Raw genomic sequence first — 15039 nt, forward strand, 5'->3', positions numbered from 1 at the left:
AATACGCCCCTGCTGCCCTGAATTGGGTTCCCAGTTCCTGGCTTTGGCCTGACTAGCCCTAGATGTTGAGAGCATTTGGGAAGTGAGTCAGAGAATGGGAGATCTCTCTCAAATGAATAAAGAAAGAAATGACTTAAAAAAAAAAAAAAAAGAACAAGAAATATCCTCGTAATTACTATGAAGAGTTAAAGACAAAGAACTCATGAGGAAAAAAAAATTAGAGATAGTGGCCAGCACATTTCCTATTGGTAAAAGAGGATTTCCAGAACAAGAAAAGGCAAAGTATGCAAAATAGTTTGATGGTATGGAAGAAAAGGAGAAGGAAAATAAGAAAACTTTATAATGTTACTAATGTAATAGAGTCTTCATATCCAATGGTCTCCATGAAGCACTATTACAGATGATCATGGGTAAAAAGCTACACATGTAAAACCTGCTTTTAAAATAAAATTTGAGGGGCTGGCACTGTGGCGTAGAGGGTAAAGCCGCCGCCTGCAGTGCTGGCATCCCATATGGGTGCCAGTTTGAGTCCTGGTTGCTCCACTTCCCATCCAACTCTCTGCTATGACCTGGGAAAGCAGTAGAAGATGGCCCAAGTCCTTTGGCCCCTGCACCTATGTGGGAGACCTGGAAGAAGCTCCTGGCTCCTGGCTTCGGATTGGCCCAGCTCTGGCCGTTGCGGCCATCTGGGGAGTGAACCAGCGGATGGAAGACTTCTCTCTGTCTCTGCCTCTCTGTAATTCTGCCTTCAAACAAATAAATCTTAAAAACTTTTTTTTTTTGAGAAAAATAGCTTAAAAGCTCCAAATAAGGAGACTGTTAAAAATTAAAATAAAAGGAAAAGATTCAGACTGCCCGTTATTTCATCAGTAAAAGTATCTGGCCCTGTGTTAACAAGATTTTGAGGGAAAAATAGCTTATTACATATTCATAGATGTTGGTTAAAAAAAACTTCTAGTGTGCTCTAATTTAGAAAGACCATTCACTCTAGGAATAAGAATTACTCAAAGTGGCTTAGCTAAATAAAAAAAAAAAGACTCAGAATAAAAATCTCCTGAAAATAGAAGTATTGCTTATATATAAAAATAAATGTAGACTGGTATAGTTCCTTTGTCTTTTACATTTATTATCTGCAGTCATTTTCACAACATTTTTGTCTTTTACTGCTTGATCAATCTTTTTTTTATTTTTTTTATTTTTTGACAGGCAGAGTGGACAGTGAGAGAGAGAGAGACAGAGAGAAAGGTCTTCCTTTGCCGTTGGTTCACCCTCCAATGGCCGCCGTGGCTGGCACACCACACTGATCCGAAGGCAGGAGCTAGGTGCTTCTCCTGGTCTCCCATGGGGTGCAAGGCCCAAGGACTTGGGCCATCCTCCACTGCACTCCCGGGCCACAGCAGAGAGCTGGCCTGGAAGAGGGGCAACCGGGACAGGACCGGTGCCCCGACCGGGACTAGAACCCGGTGTGCCGGCGCCGCAAGGTGGAGGATTAGCTTAGTGAGCCGCGGTGCCAGCTGCTTGATCAATCTTACAAAGTATTCTAGTTTTGTTTTTTTTTTTCCCAAAACTCCCCCTTTTAACTTATAAAAAAATCCATCTTTCTATGTCATTAATTTTCATTTTTTTATTGATTCTGTTGTACTTATTGTAACATGATAAAATACTCACTTCTCATGTTTTTCCGTTAAAAATAAATATAGAGATGATTTAAGAAAATCCTTTAAATAGGTCAGATTAACAAGCAACTTAGGGGGTCAGTGCTGTGGTACAGAGGGCCCCAGACAGACAATTCAACAAAATTAGAAACAAAACACAATGCATGATATGAATGAGAAATTCAGCAGAGACAAATTATAAAGAAGAATCAGAAATCTTCAAGCTAAAAATACCAGTAAATGAAATTAGAAACAAAATTAGCAGAACTAAGCAGGCAGAAGAAAGAATTTCTGAGCTTGAAGACAAGTCGGGGGCCAGCACTGTGGCAGAGTGGGTTAACACCTGGCCTGAAGCACTGGCATCCCATATGGACGCCGGTTCAAGACCCAGCTGCTCCTCTTCCAATCCAGCTCTCTGCTGTGGCCTGGGAAAGCAGTAGAGGATGGCCCAGCTTCTTGGGCCCCTAAACCCACGTGGGAGACCCGGAGGAAGCTCCTGGCTCCTGGCTCCGTTCAAATCAGCCCAGCTCCAGCTGTTGTGGCCAACTGGGGAGTGAACCAGCGGATGGAAGACCTCACTCTCTCTCTGCCTCTCCTTCTCTCTCTGTGTAACTCTAATTTTCAAGTAAAAATAAATAATCTTTAAAAAAAAAAAGATAATGGGTCAGATACCATGCTCCTTTGTCGGTCTCCCTTGCCACTATTTCCTTTCTCTATATCCTTTACTCTGGTCAAAGTGATTTATCAATCATCATACACATGTCAACACTTCATGCCATTTGAGCACAGCATGTCCTCAGCCAACAATGTTCTTCAAGTTAACTCCAAGTCATCCTTTATCTTACCCGATAGTCCCCAGGCAAAGTGAGGAGCATCCTCATCAGTACCAAAGATTGTACGAGATGGCTTCAAAAATTTCAAGAAAAACAATATAATTAAAAAAGAATGCAGATCTTCAATCAATATTTTAAAGCTACCTCAGATTTATAAAATACTTATTTGGCACTTAGTCCACGAGATTTGGAGCAAAGAACTGTAGATAATTCTTTTAAAAAAATTACTTTCATTTCATTTGAAAGGCACAAAGACAAAGAGAAATCTTCCATTTACTGGTTTACTCCTCAAATGCCCACAACAGCCAGAGGCCAAGCCAAATTCTGGAGCCTGGAACTCAATCCCGATCTCCCTTATGGGTGGATGGGACCCACCTACATGAGCCATCATCTGCAGGGCACACATCCCAGGGTACACACTTAGCAGGAAGCTAGAATCTGAAGCACAGCTGGAACCTGAACCTACCCCCAGGAGATATCTTAACCACTGAGCCAAATAACTGCCTCCAAATCTTATTCATCTTTTAACTTCATCCAGTTCCTTAAACTATAGTCTTGAAGCAAGTGCCCAAAACAAGATGTTTACTGAATGAATGCAAATAGACTTTTACTAATTCTTATATCCTTACACTTACTTAAGTGGATGGAGATTTTATGAAGACTCCATTCTGTGTGTCTGGCATGTTGAAGGCTTGAGGAAATAAATAAAATGGAAGGGTAAGTTCTGTCTGAAGGAAAAAAGGATGGCAGTCCACTCCAGGGAAGCTAGTTTTCTGTATCTACGGACTAAAGCCAGAATTAAGGGTTCTCTTTGCTGGCCCATGAAAAGAAAGGACAGCACTTTGCTGTGATTATGGCTTTGCACACAAACAGAAATATAGTAAGACAAAGTCCTAAAAAATAGTGGTACTAACAAGGAACAGTATTGAGTGCTAGAATGTTAGCAAAATAATTTCACATAATTTTCTTTACTACACAAAATAGCATAAATGAGATTCAGAGATATTATATAAGTAACCAAAATCACAAAGGTAGTAAGTTGTTAGGTAAAATAAATTTAGGTATTTGTAAAACCAAGGGCAGTTTTGGTTCATTTTTTCTATTACAGTAAACTATCTTGGGTAGAGTAATTATACTTAGAAAGAAACTATTTAAATGCAAATTGAAAGCTGGTTAGGAATGAGTCAATTATATCAGAAGTTCACAATTTGTGGACCACAACTCCTTAGAGGACCTCAGTCATTACAGAGTAAGTCAGTCCATGAGCACTGTTTGTCAATGAAATAAAAAATGCTTGCAAACACACCCACCACTCTTCTGAACACACCTTGCAGTATATAACAACATTTATTTAGAAAACGTTACTGGGACCAGGAGTTTAGTCTAGCAGTTAAGATGTAGATGCCTGTATTCCATATCAGAGAACTTGGGTTCAAAACCTAGCTCTAGCTTCTGATTCCAATTTCCTGCTTCATGCAGATGTTAAGAGGCAGTGATGATAGTTCAAGTGATTTGATTTCTCTCAACCACATGGGAGAGACTAAGAGTTTGCAATCCCAGCTTGTTTGTGAAGTGAATAACAAATGGAAGACCTGTCTTCTCTCTCCTACCTCCTGCCCCTTGCCTTTCAAGTAAATAAACTTAAATTTTTTTTTCTTTAAAGCATGGGTCAGATATTTGGTACAGTAGTTATGACACCACTTGGGATGCCCACATCCTATACCAGAATCAGAGCCTGGGTTTGGGCCCCGGCTCCATTCCTGATTCCAGCTTCCTGCTAATGACAACTCACATAGCTGGATCCCTGCATCACCCATATGGAAGTCCAGACAATCCTTGGCTTCAGTCTGGCTCAGCTTTATCAACTGTGAGCATTTGGTTAGTGATCCAGATAGGTGATCACTTTCAAGTAAGCCCCAGCTCTTCTCTCCATTCCAGTTTTCCACTTATATGCACCCTAGAGGCAGGTGATAGTTCAACTACTTGGGCCCCTTATTTCCATGTGGGAGATCCAGATTGAGTTTTGGACCCCTGATTTTGGCCTGGCCCAGACCTGGCAGTTGTGGGGCATCTGGGGAGTGAACAAGTAGATAAGAGATCTGTCTGCTTCTCCCACTACTTTTCAAATACATGATTTTTTTTTAAAGGTTTTATTTATTTGAAAGAGTTACATAGAGAGGAGACAGAGACCTTCTACCTGCTGGTTCATTCCCTTAATGGCCGCAATGGCCGGGGTTGGGAAAGGTCAAAGACAGGAGCTTCATTTGAGTCTCCTACATAGATGGCAGGGACACAAGCACTTAGGTCAACTTCTGTGGCTTTTCCAGGGTAAAGTATTAGCAGGAAGCTGAACAGGAAGCAAAACAGCTGAGACTCGTCAGCACTGAAGGTGGTGGCTTAGCCCAGTGCACCACAGTGCCAGGTCCATCAAATAAATAAATTTTAAAATTAGGTTAAGCCTCTGCCTGCAGTGCCGGCATTCCACATGGGCGCTGCTTCAAGTCCTGGCTATTCCACTTCCGATCCAGCTCCCTGCTAATGTGCCTAGAATAGCAGTGGAAGATGGCCCAGGTGCTTGGGCTCCAGTACCCAAGTGGGAGACCCAGAAGAAAACTCCTGGCTTTGGCCTGGCCCAGTCTCAGCCATTGTGGCCATTTGGGGAGTGAATCAGCAGATGGAAGACTCTTCTGTCTCTCCCTGTCTGTAACTTTGCCTTTCAAATAAATAAAATAAATCTTTAAAATTAATAAAATTTGGATTTTTTCATTTGTTTATTTATTTAAAATTCATTCACTCATTCAAAAGACAGAAGATCAGAGTTCTCCCAACTGGTTCACTCCCTAAATGCTCACAATACTGGTGCTGGGCTGGGCCAAAGCCAGAAGCCAAGAACCCAATTCCATTTCACCTGCTGCTTCCCAGGTGAGCATTGGCAGGAAACTGGAATCAGGAGCAGGCATTCCAAGTGGTATTTTTTTTATAAAGATTTTATTTATTTGTTTTAAAGTTAGAGTTACACACACACACAGAGAGAGAGAGAGAGAGAGAGAGAGAGAGAGAGAGAAGGAGAGCAGAGAGAGAGAGAGAGAGAGGGGTCTTCCATCTGATGGTTCACTCCCCAATTGGCCACAACGGCCAGAGCTGCACAGATCCAAAGACATGAGCTAGTAGCTTCCTCCAGGCTTCCCACGCGGGTGCAGGGGCCCAAGGACTTGAGATATCTTCCACTGCTTTCCCAGGCCACAGCAGAGAGCTGGATCGTAAGTGGAGCGGCCAGGACTAGAACCAGTGCCCATATGGGATGCCAGCACTGCAGGCGGCGGCTTTACCCACTATGCCACAGCACTGGCCCCTCCAAGTGGCATCTTAACTGCTGTGCCGAACATACTTCCCCCATTAACAGTTTTTTGTCAACCATCACAAATGGGGATATTTTAAGAAGTTCATGGAAAATGGAATTAACAGATTAAGTTTATTTCTGGGCAAATAATTTTGAAACCTGTGCATATGCAGGATCTTCAAGAAGTTCACAGAAAACATACATTAAGAAAAATCTATGAATTCATTTCTGATTTTTTTTCTCCACAAAAATAAATCTTTTAAAAGAGATTTATCTTATTTAAAAAGTCACAGCTACAGAGAGACAAGTTTTCCATCTGCTGGTTCACTCCCTAAATGGTGAGGGCTGGGCCAGGCTGGAACCAGGAGCCTCCTCTGAGTCTCCCATGTGGGTATAGGAGCCCAAGCACTTGAGCTGTCCTCTGTTGCTTTCCCAGATCTATTAGCAGGGAGCTGGATTGGGATGTTGGCACTGCAGGTGGAAGTGCAACACATATCACTGGCCCCCAAAATAAATTTTTTAATTTCACTTTTCCATAAGCTTTTTAAAAAATTTATTTATTCATTTGCAAGTCACAGAGAGAGGAAGAGACAGTAGGAGAGAGATCTTCCACCCCCTGGTTCACTCCCCAGATGGCCACCAACAGCCAGGGCTGGGCCAGGCCAAAGCCTGGAACTTCATTAGTCTCCCACATGGGTGGCAGGAGCCTAAGAAGTTGGGCCATCTTCCACTACATTTCCCAGGCTGTCAGCAGGGAGCTGGATCGGAAGTGGAGCAGCCAGCTTGCTCTCCTGTGCCCACTTCTCCCCGTTTTTGCCTGCACTGCACTATCTGCGGCTACTCCTAACCACATTTTCCTCTATGCAGCTCTGGCCTGTGGATTTCTCACACCTGGCTCCTGGCCTGCTCTCCTGCCTGGTATGGACTTCCCAGTTCACCTTTCTGAACCCTCTTCTTCCAATAGCCCTCATGTTCCTGTGTACTTCTCACTTCCTCAAATAAATTTTAAACCTTAGCATATTGTGTTTTATTCAAGACAGTATTTAAAATTCTTAGCCAAATACATGGAAAGGGCCCTTGAAATATTAATCTTAGAATAATTAATAAATTTAAAATGAAGCTAAGCTATTTCACTTGGCTGCAATGGAGCATTTATTAATATTTGTTTAATCTGTTTAAAAATTGGCAACATGGTAATGGACTTTCAAACAACTTCCTAAGGCAAAAAAAAAAAAAAAGGAAGTGGAACAGCTGGTGCCCATATGTGATGCTGATGTTACAGGCGGCAGCTTTACTCACACAGACCCCTCCACAAACCTTCTGAAGTATTCTCATATTTTCTCAAAGACATTCAAAGTGCAAATTTCAATGTAGGAACTTCTTTTCCTCTTCCCTCCCTGTCTCTCCTTACCACTGCCACTGGTAAAGGTTAAAATGGAACCTTATACTCTATGGGGTTCAGGGAACTATGTACAAATGAAATTATAAGCTGAATCACTTCCCTCACTTTAGGCAGAATAGGAATTTCTAGAGTTGAAACACAGAACTAAAACTTTAATGATTCTTGTGGAGAAAGGGGATTCTTTTTCTACCCTTCCCATTCTCTCCTGATGCTTTTGCCCATTTATTTACTTCCTTTCCAGAGTTAGCCCTAAAGTAGACATAGCACGCTAATGGAGGTGACTATTTAGATGTTCATTTATTTTCATCTGTGAATCTCAATGACTTTATAGAGCTTTACAATTACTCACATGTCCCTCCCATCCACTAGTTCCTCCTTGTAAGTAGTCTACTAAGAATCTAATACAGAAGGAGCGGCAAGATGGCGGAATAGGCAGGGAGCACACTATTAGTCTGGGGGACAGACAGGTTAATATAAGTGGAGATACTGCAGGGACAAGGAAGAGTAGGGGATGAAACAGCAGAGGAAACTCTTCCGGAACTGGTGATTCACAGTGTACCTGCGTGGAGAGCGTGGGAGCCCAAGTTCGGGACACCAGCGGCAGACTCAACACACCAGCGCTGGAACACGAGGTGAGCCGAACCTCAATAGCCTGAGACACCAGCGGGCAAGCGGAAAGAGGAGGCTAGAGGGAACGAGGCTTGAAACTCCGTGGGGAAAAATTCACCAGGCTAACTAGAAGAGAGAGAGGAAAAAAATAAAAAAAGTGACCGATACGGACACAAGTTTCTCTCTCTCCGCTCACCTCTCAAAAGCAAGCAAGACACAGCAGGCGCCATTTTGGACATACGTCATAAGCAGGGCGACCTCAGGTCTGCACCGGCCCTGAGCCTAGCAGAAAAACCTGACTCTGGGGGGAGGGGTGAAATAACAGGAGATTAGCATCTAACTTGGCAACCCAGTGGGAGACTGCAGGAGAATTGGAGCCCACACTGAGGGCAGCAGAGATTCCCTGTGTGGTCCTTGGGAAAGATCTTCTGATCTCTGGCTCCTGTGGGTATATCATTTGCCCGCTAACTACCTCCAATTACATTCAGCTGTGTGGAATTACTTCCCTTTTGAATCAAAAAAAGAGAGAGAGATTTACCACACCTAACCTGGGAGTGTCATCTTTGACACACCCTCAACCCTGAGGAACCAAACAGAGCTCTCAGTCCACACTCATCTCAAGCCTCTAAGGCTCCACCGAAAGCAGACAGTCCACTTAATATAGAGCCATAGTGTAACAAGAAAAAACACCACAGTGAAGAAACCAAATATCTCCAACATGCCAAACAACAAACGCAAAAACCAAGCTAACAAGAACAAGGAAGACACTATGACGCCCCCAAATGAAAAAGACACCCCAATTCAAGATTATGAAGTTGATGAGATCGAAGAAATGCAAGAAGCAGATCTCAAAAAATTGATAAGAACATTAAGAAGTTCTCAAAAACAAATTCTTGAACTACAGAAATCCTTCATGGACAAGATAGAAAATATCTCTCGTGAAAATGAAATATTAAGGAGGAATCAAAATGAAATGAAACAACTAGTGGAACAAGAAACTGTGATAGTGACGAGAAATCATAATGAAATGAAGAATTCAATAGATCAAATGACAAACACATTAGAGAGCCTTAAAAACAGAATGGGTGAAGCAGAAGAGAGAATATCAGACTTAGAAGACAGAGAACAGGACAGGAAACAGGCAAACCAAAGAAAAGAAGAAGAAATTAGAAATCTAAAAAATATTGTCCGGAATCTACAGGATACTAGTAAAAAAAACAACATTCGGGTTCTAGGAGTTCCTGAAGGCATGGAGAGGGAGAAAGGATTAGAAGGCATTTTCAGTGAGATACTAGCAGAAAATTTCCCAGGTTTGGAGAAGGACAGAGGCATCTTAGTACAGGAAGCTTATAGAACCCCTAATAAACATGACCAAAAGAGATCCTCACCACGACATGTTGTAATCAAACTCACCACAGTGAAACATAAAGAAAAGATCCTAAAATGTGCAAGAGAGAAACGTCAGATTACTCTCAGAGGATCTCCAATTAGACTCACAGCAGACTTCTCATCAGAAACCCTACAAGCTAGAAGGGAATGGCGAGACATAGCCCAGGTACTAAGAGAGAAAAACTGCCAGCCCAGAATACTATATCCTGCAAAGCTCTCATTTGTGAATGAAGGTGAAATTAAGACTTTTCATAGCAAACAGAAACTGAAAGAATTTGTTGCCACTCATCCTGCCCTGCAAAAGATGCTTAAAGATGTGTTACACACAGAAACACAGAAACATGGTCACCAATATGAAAGAAGGTAAAGGAAGGAAACCTCACAGCAAAAGATCACAGGAAGCTCAATTTCTCTTTGACATAGAATTAAACTCTGATGCTCTGTTAGAGCAATGTGTTAAAGCAATCTATTATGTTCTGTTGATGTCTGTTAAATTCTAATTGTTCAAAAACAGCTGAACTTTTATTAAGAGCTATGGGTTATTTAAATATGTGCTTATTTTCAAAGATTTGAATAATCACCTTGTAACAATGATCAAATTTGGTCTATGTTATGTCATGATTTTAAGGAATCTTATTTCAACCAGATATTTTGGATTTTGAGCCTTCTTGGCATTCTTGACAAGCATTCAAAAAATCAAAGTTTCAAACAATCTGGTCTCTAAAATTTCCAGTAAATCCTGGACTTTGGTTTGTCCAGTTTGGGCCCAACTGAAAAAATCGAAGGACCTATGTCTCTCATCTTATAGAGACACCAACTAATCAGTCTATTTGGAGTATATTAGAAGGACTGTCAAGATGTGATGTGGTACCAGACTTTAAGTTTCTATAATGGAAAATGCTATTAATACAAATGTTTGAGAATTAAAAAGTCTAATGATCTTGTGTTACTAGACATGATAGTTATCTTAATGAGAAAGCCCCAGAGGCCTAAAGGGTTAAATACTTGTAAAATCCTACAGGTGCTTTCAAAAATACTGTGAGGTAAGCAAGTGCCTCTTGTTGGTTGATGAGTTTATAATTTTAAACATGGCGACTTAAAGTCTTTTGTCATCCATAGTTATATATGATGTGCTGCTCATAAAACTAAAGCGTTGTTGGTTCTGTGTTTAGCTGTCCTCCTATAGGTTCCTATGGACTTTTTCCAGCCACTTTTATTGTATTCAGTACTTTGGGATGGCTCTGTAAACAGATGAAGCCAATAATGTATTAACAGTACCAACTGAGAGAAAGTATGGTTAACTGAGGTTACTAAAAACAAAAAGCAATTCAAATCAATTGGCAATCTACAAAAAGAGTTAAAGATTTTAAAAGCTATTATTAAAATTGCTATATTGGTCTATTATGCTATGTTATATATGTGTACATATTGTATGTCCGCATGGGGAAATTTTATTAAGAGTTTTATTTTAAATGGCTTATAGATAAGATTGTCCATAAATTTAAGCTGCTAAAATCAATCAAAGATACATTTTAATTTGTGGGACCTGAATCTGTGTATCATATGTTTTAAACGTGTTGGTAGAAAGAAACTAAAAACACTTTATATGGTTTTGCTTAAGTTTACTGGTTAAACAAACTACACCATGTTAGATATTTAAGAGGTGTTTCCAAATACATGATTCTTAAAATTTATAGAAGGCATTGGACCCTCTGGTAAATGTTTTCTTAAGTTGTTATCTAATGGTTGAAACTGTTTGCTAAGTATTCATGTAATATTGCTATTGTCAGCAAGCGATCTAGGACTTGCTCCCTCATTTCTCTATTCTAAGCCCAACTTGTTCTTTCATTTCTCTTCAAGGTAGGAAACTAATTCTATTATGAAGGAATCTGTAGGACGCACAATTTAATCTTCAGACCTTATAAAAGAGATGGCTAACATTTTTCTGTAATAGCATAGCCAAAATAAGAACTTAAATAATAATCTCATAGCTAGATTCACTTCGCCATCAGCGAAGTATACAGTAAGTAGAAAAAAACCTCCCTTTCAGACCAAAGGGAAAGAAAGTTTTAAAATGAGAATATAATTTTTCTCATGGGCATTGTCTACCTTAGAAAAACTACTACAGAACATGCCTGTGACTATAGACTTGTAGTTCAGGCCACTGAAGATTAGAGATGGGACTTGGGCACTCCCTTGACTTGCATCCTCTGCTCTGCTTTAACACAAACCAGGAGGAAGAGAAAGCTCGGCATCAGAAGCAATGGGTGGCAGGCCTATTAATGGCTGATCTGTACAGTGATCTGCCCTCAAGGAGACCCAACAGGCCAGTCCACTGCAGTGGCTTTCAAAGTGGTAAGCCTGGGCTTCAGCAGAAGTCAGCTTGTGAAGAGCCCTGGCAGCTCTGCCAAGAGTTGGATCACTGGAAATGGACCTGCCCTGGAGTCGAAGGATGCCCAGGTCAGAGCCACAGATCTTATTGGCTCTAAGCTGAAAAGCCCTTCACTCAGCCCAACTTCCAAAGTGACCACTGCAGCTGAGGGGATGGTCAAGTAGGGTCAGCAACATTGCAGGCAGAACTGTAAATTTCTTGTTAGAGATGCCACCTGCCTTTACCTGGCCAGCTCTCCTCCCAGGCCAGCCAAGTAATGAAAGTCAACAGAGTGCCTTCCCCTAGGAGGTTCACACCTCCCTTAGGATATACCCCATGTGAAGAGATAGATAGGTCTGGGCCTCTTAACTTACAAGGCCTAAAGCCCACCAGATTATTATCAAGCCCCTTCTATCAGGTTCTATTTGCCTCTCAATCAGAAAAATTACTTGTAGCTTAGACAGCACCTTTCTTAGCTCCTCTAATAATGACTCTGTCCTTTGTTCTAGGCCCTGTCTAGTGCACTTGAGCCTCATTCTTTTGTAATCATAACCTCTACTCTACCACCAATGGCTCTACTCCCAACCTGTGTGTACTGATGGTCCTCTTCCCCACTTAATGCTGTATAATTGTTCAAACCTGGTAAATGCCACTCTTAGGATCATTGGTTACTATCCTCACTCTGTCTTTTATGACCTTGTCTAAATATGATCAGAGTCGGCAAACTTGGAAGGCTTCCATAGCCTTGGCAACTCATGACGAGAGCCTAGGGTGGTTACTGGCGCCATAAACTAGAGTGTCAATTTGTTGGGTCAACAACAGGAGCCACTGTGCACTTGCTCCTCATGTGGGATCTCTGTCCTTAATGTACTGTACATTGTGATTTAATGCTATAACTAGTACTCAAACAGTATGTTTCACTTTGTGTTTCTATGTGGGTGCAAACTGTTGAAATCTTCATACTAAATTGATCTTCTGTATATAAAGAGAATTGAAAATGAATCTTGATGTGAATGGAAGGGGAGAGGGAGCGGGAGAGGGGAGGGTTGCGGGTGGGAGGGAAGTTATGGGAGGGGGAAGCCATTGTAATCCATAAGCTGTACACTGGAAATTTATATTCATTAAATAAAAGTTAAAAAAAAAAAAGCAGCTAAAAAAAAAAAAGAAAAAAAAAGAATCTAATACATTTCCTCCTTATCCCTAAAAGCCCAATATATCAAAATATGAGTAACAACCAAGTAAGTGTTGTTGCTAATGCACAGTAAAACAATGCTGATTACAGATAGGATACTGTAGTCTCTCCTCGCTCACTGCCCTATTCTCTAATAAAACCCCAAACTTAAAAATTTTGAGAAATACTTAGCTGAAATAAAGTAAAAGTAAGTTTTCTTGTTCCTGAGATTCTTTACCCTGGTGGACTTTAGATATTGAGTGTCTACTATGAGCCAGAAAGATAGACTTGTGAACAATACAGACCAAGACTTTATTTTGGAGATTTAATTCTGCATGGGAGACAAATACAAATGATGATTACTGTGATAATAAATAGCATATAGAAAGTAGAAGTAATTGTAGAACAAGAATATAGCAGAGTACGGGTAACAAGGAAACTTTGATAAATCCTGACTGTTAAGAAGGTCAAGAAGGCCCCGAATAGGGGAAAAAAAAAAAACAGATGTGTGTGAGCAACAGTACAAAACTGATAGTTCAGAAATACACCAACCCTCTATGGTCAAATGACGTTGATTAAGGTAAAATTCTTCAATGAGGGTCAGTATAGACGTACAGAGGATTAAGCCAACACCTGAGACACCAGCATTCCATATCAGAGTGCCAGTCCCAGTTCTGTTCCATTTCTAACCCAGCTCCTGCTTATGTGCCTGGGAAGGCAGTGGAGTTGGGGTGGAGAAAGTTCAGCTGCATAAAGCCTAAGAAATTATTTGGTCTAGACCTGCCAAAGCAACTGCAGGCAGGATTTAAAATTCGATAAATCTATAACAGGCTAATTTTCAGAAAAAAAAAGAAAAAGGATTCGAGAGAGAGAGAGAGAGAGAGAGAGATCTTCTATCTGTTGGTTCACTCCCTAAATGGTCACGTCAGGAGCCTGGAACTTCATCAAGGTCTCTGTGTGGGTGGCAGGGGCCCAACACTTGGGCCATCTTCCACTGATTTCCATTGCACGCAGGGAGCTGGATCAGAAGTGGAACATCCAGAACTTGAACCAACACCCATATGGGATACCAGTGTCACAGACAGTGGCTAAACTCTCTGTACCACAATGCCAGCACCTACAGCAGGCTAATTTTTAAGTTGATAATATTGTATGGCCTGCAAGTGATGTTATAAATATCCAGAGGGACCTTGGCAGAAAACACGTCCTCACCTCTGCCAGAGGAGGACGGCTCAACTACTGAGCCCCTGCCACTCCAGGAGGAGGCCTGAACAGTTTTTGGACCCTGCCTTTGTCCTGGCCCAGCCCTGGCTGTTGAGGCCATTTGGAGGAGTGAACCAGTGGATAGGAGATCTCTCTCTCTCTCCCTTTCTCCCAGCCCTGCTCTCTGTCTTTCAAATAAATAAAAAAATTTTAAAATGTATTATATTTTTTCTCTAAAACTGGAATGCTACCACTGTCTTTTTCCCCTTGATGAGATAAGCTCATTTCATTCATTTTTGAAGAAACATCTACCAAACACTGAAGTCTAAATAACCATAGTTTGTCAAGTAAAATTATATTCCATGAAAAAGGCAGCTATGGGAAAGATGTGGTGCCACAGGTTAAACTCCTACTGAGGACACCTGTATCCTGTATCTGAGTGCTGGTTTGAGTCCCAGCTATTCCACTTCCAACCCAGCTTCCTGCTAATGCATCCTAGGAGACAGCACATGATTCAAGTACTTAGAAAACCCATGTGGGAGAGCAGGATGAAGTTCCTGGCTCCTCACTTCAGCCTGGACTAGCCCTAGCTATTGCTGGCATTAAGAGAAGTGAACCATCGCAGACCTTTGTTGCTCTTTCAAACAAAAATGAATAAAAGGAAAAGACAATTCAAGAACACAAGTGCCTTTATGCATACTTTCCATTTTACCATATAGAATATTAACATGTGTACCCAAGATTCATGAATTAATAAAAGTATCATCACATAATTGCATTCTTAGATAAAACTTATTCGACTGGGGTCGGCGCTGTGGCAAAGCAGGTAAAGCTGCCACCTGTGGTGCCGGCATCCCATATGGGTGCCAGTTTAAGATCCGGCTGCTCCACTTCCGATCCAGCTCTCTGTTATGGCCTGGGAAAGCAGTAGAAGATGGCCCAAGTCCTTGGGCCCCTGCACCCGTGTGGGAAACCCGGAAGAAGCTCCTGGCTCCTGATCATTGGCACAGCTCTGGCCGTTGTGGCTAACTGGGGAGTGAATCATTGGACGGAAGACACCTCTCTC

At 41.5% G+C, this 15039-nt stretch overlaps 1 protein-coding gene across 9 annotated transcripts in view; it reads right to left on the reverse strand.

The window, feature by feature from the left end:
- The window catches only part of LCOR (ligand dependent nuclear receptor corepressor), a 132434-nt gene that overhangs the window by 86363 nt on the left and 31032 nt on the right, over window positions 1-15039 (reverse strand). The window contains exon 1 of one of the 9 annotated variants that reach the window (XM_062214376.1): window positions 7790-7852. The exons of 7 other annotated variants lie outside the window; for them this stretch is intronic. The gene's annotated coding sequence lies outside the window, so the exon portion shown is untranslated. Of the gene's footprint in view, window positions 1-7789; window positions 7853-15039 lie in introns of those variants that run through there. One more of the 9 variants, XM_062214381.1, reaches the window with a different exon arrangement.

This window comes from Lepus europaeus, chromosome 17 (assembly GCF_033115175.1).
Source record: "Lepus europaeus isolate LE1 chromosome 17, mLepTim1.pri, whole genome shotgun sequence".
Classification (NCBI taxonomy): domain Eukaryota; kingdom Metazoa; phylum Chordata; class Mammalia; order Lagomorpha; family Leporidae; genus Lepus; species Lepus europaeus.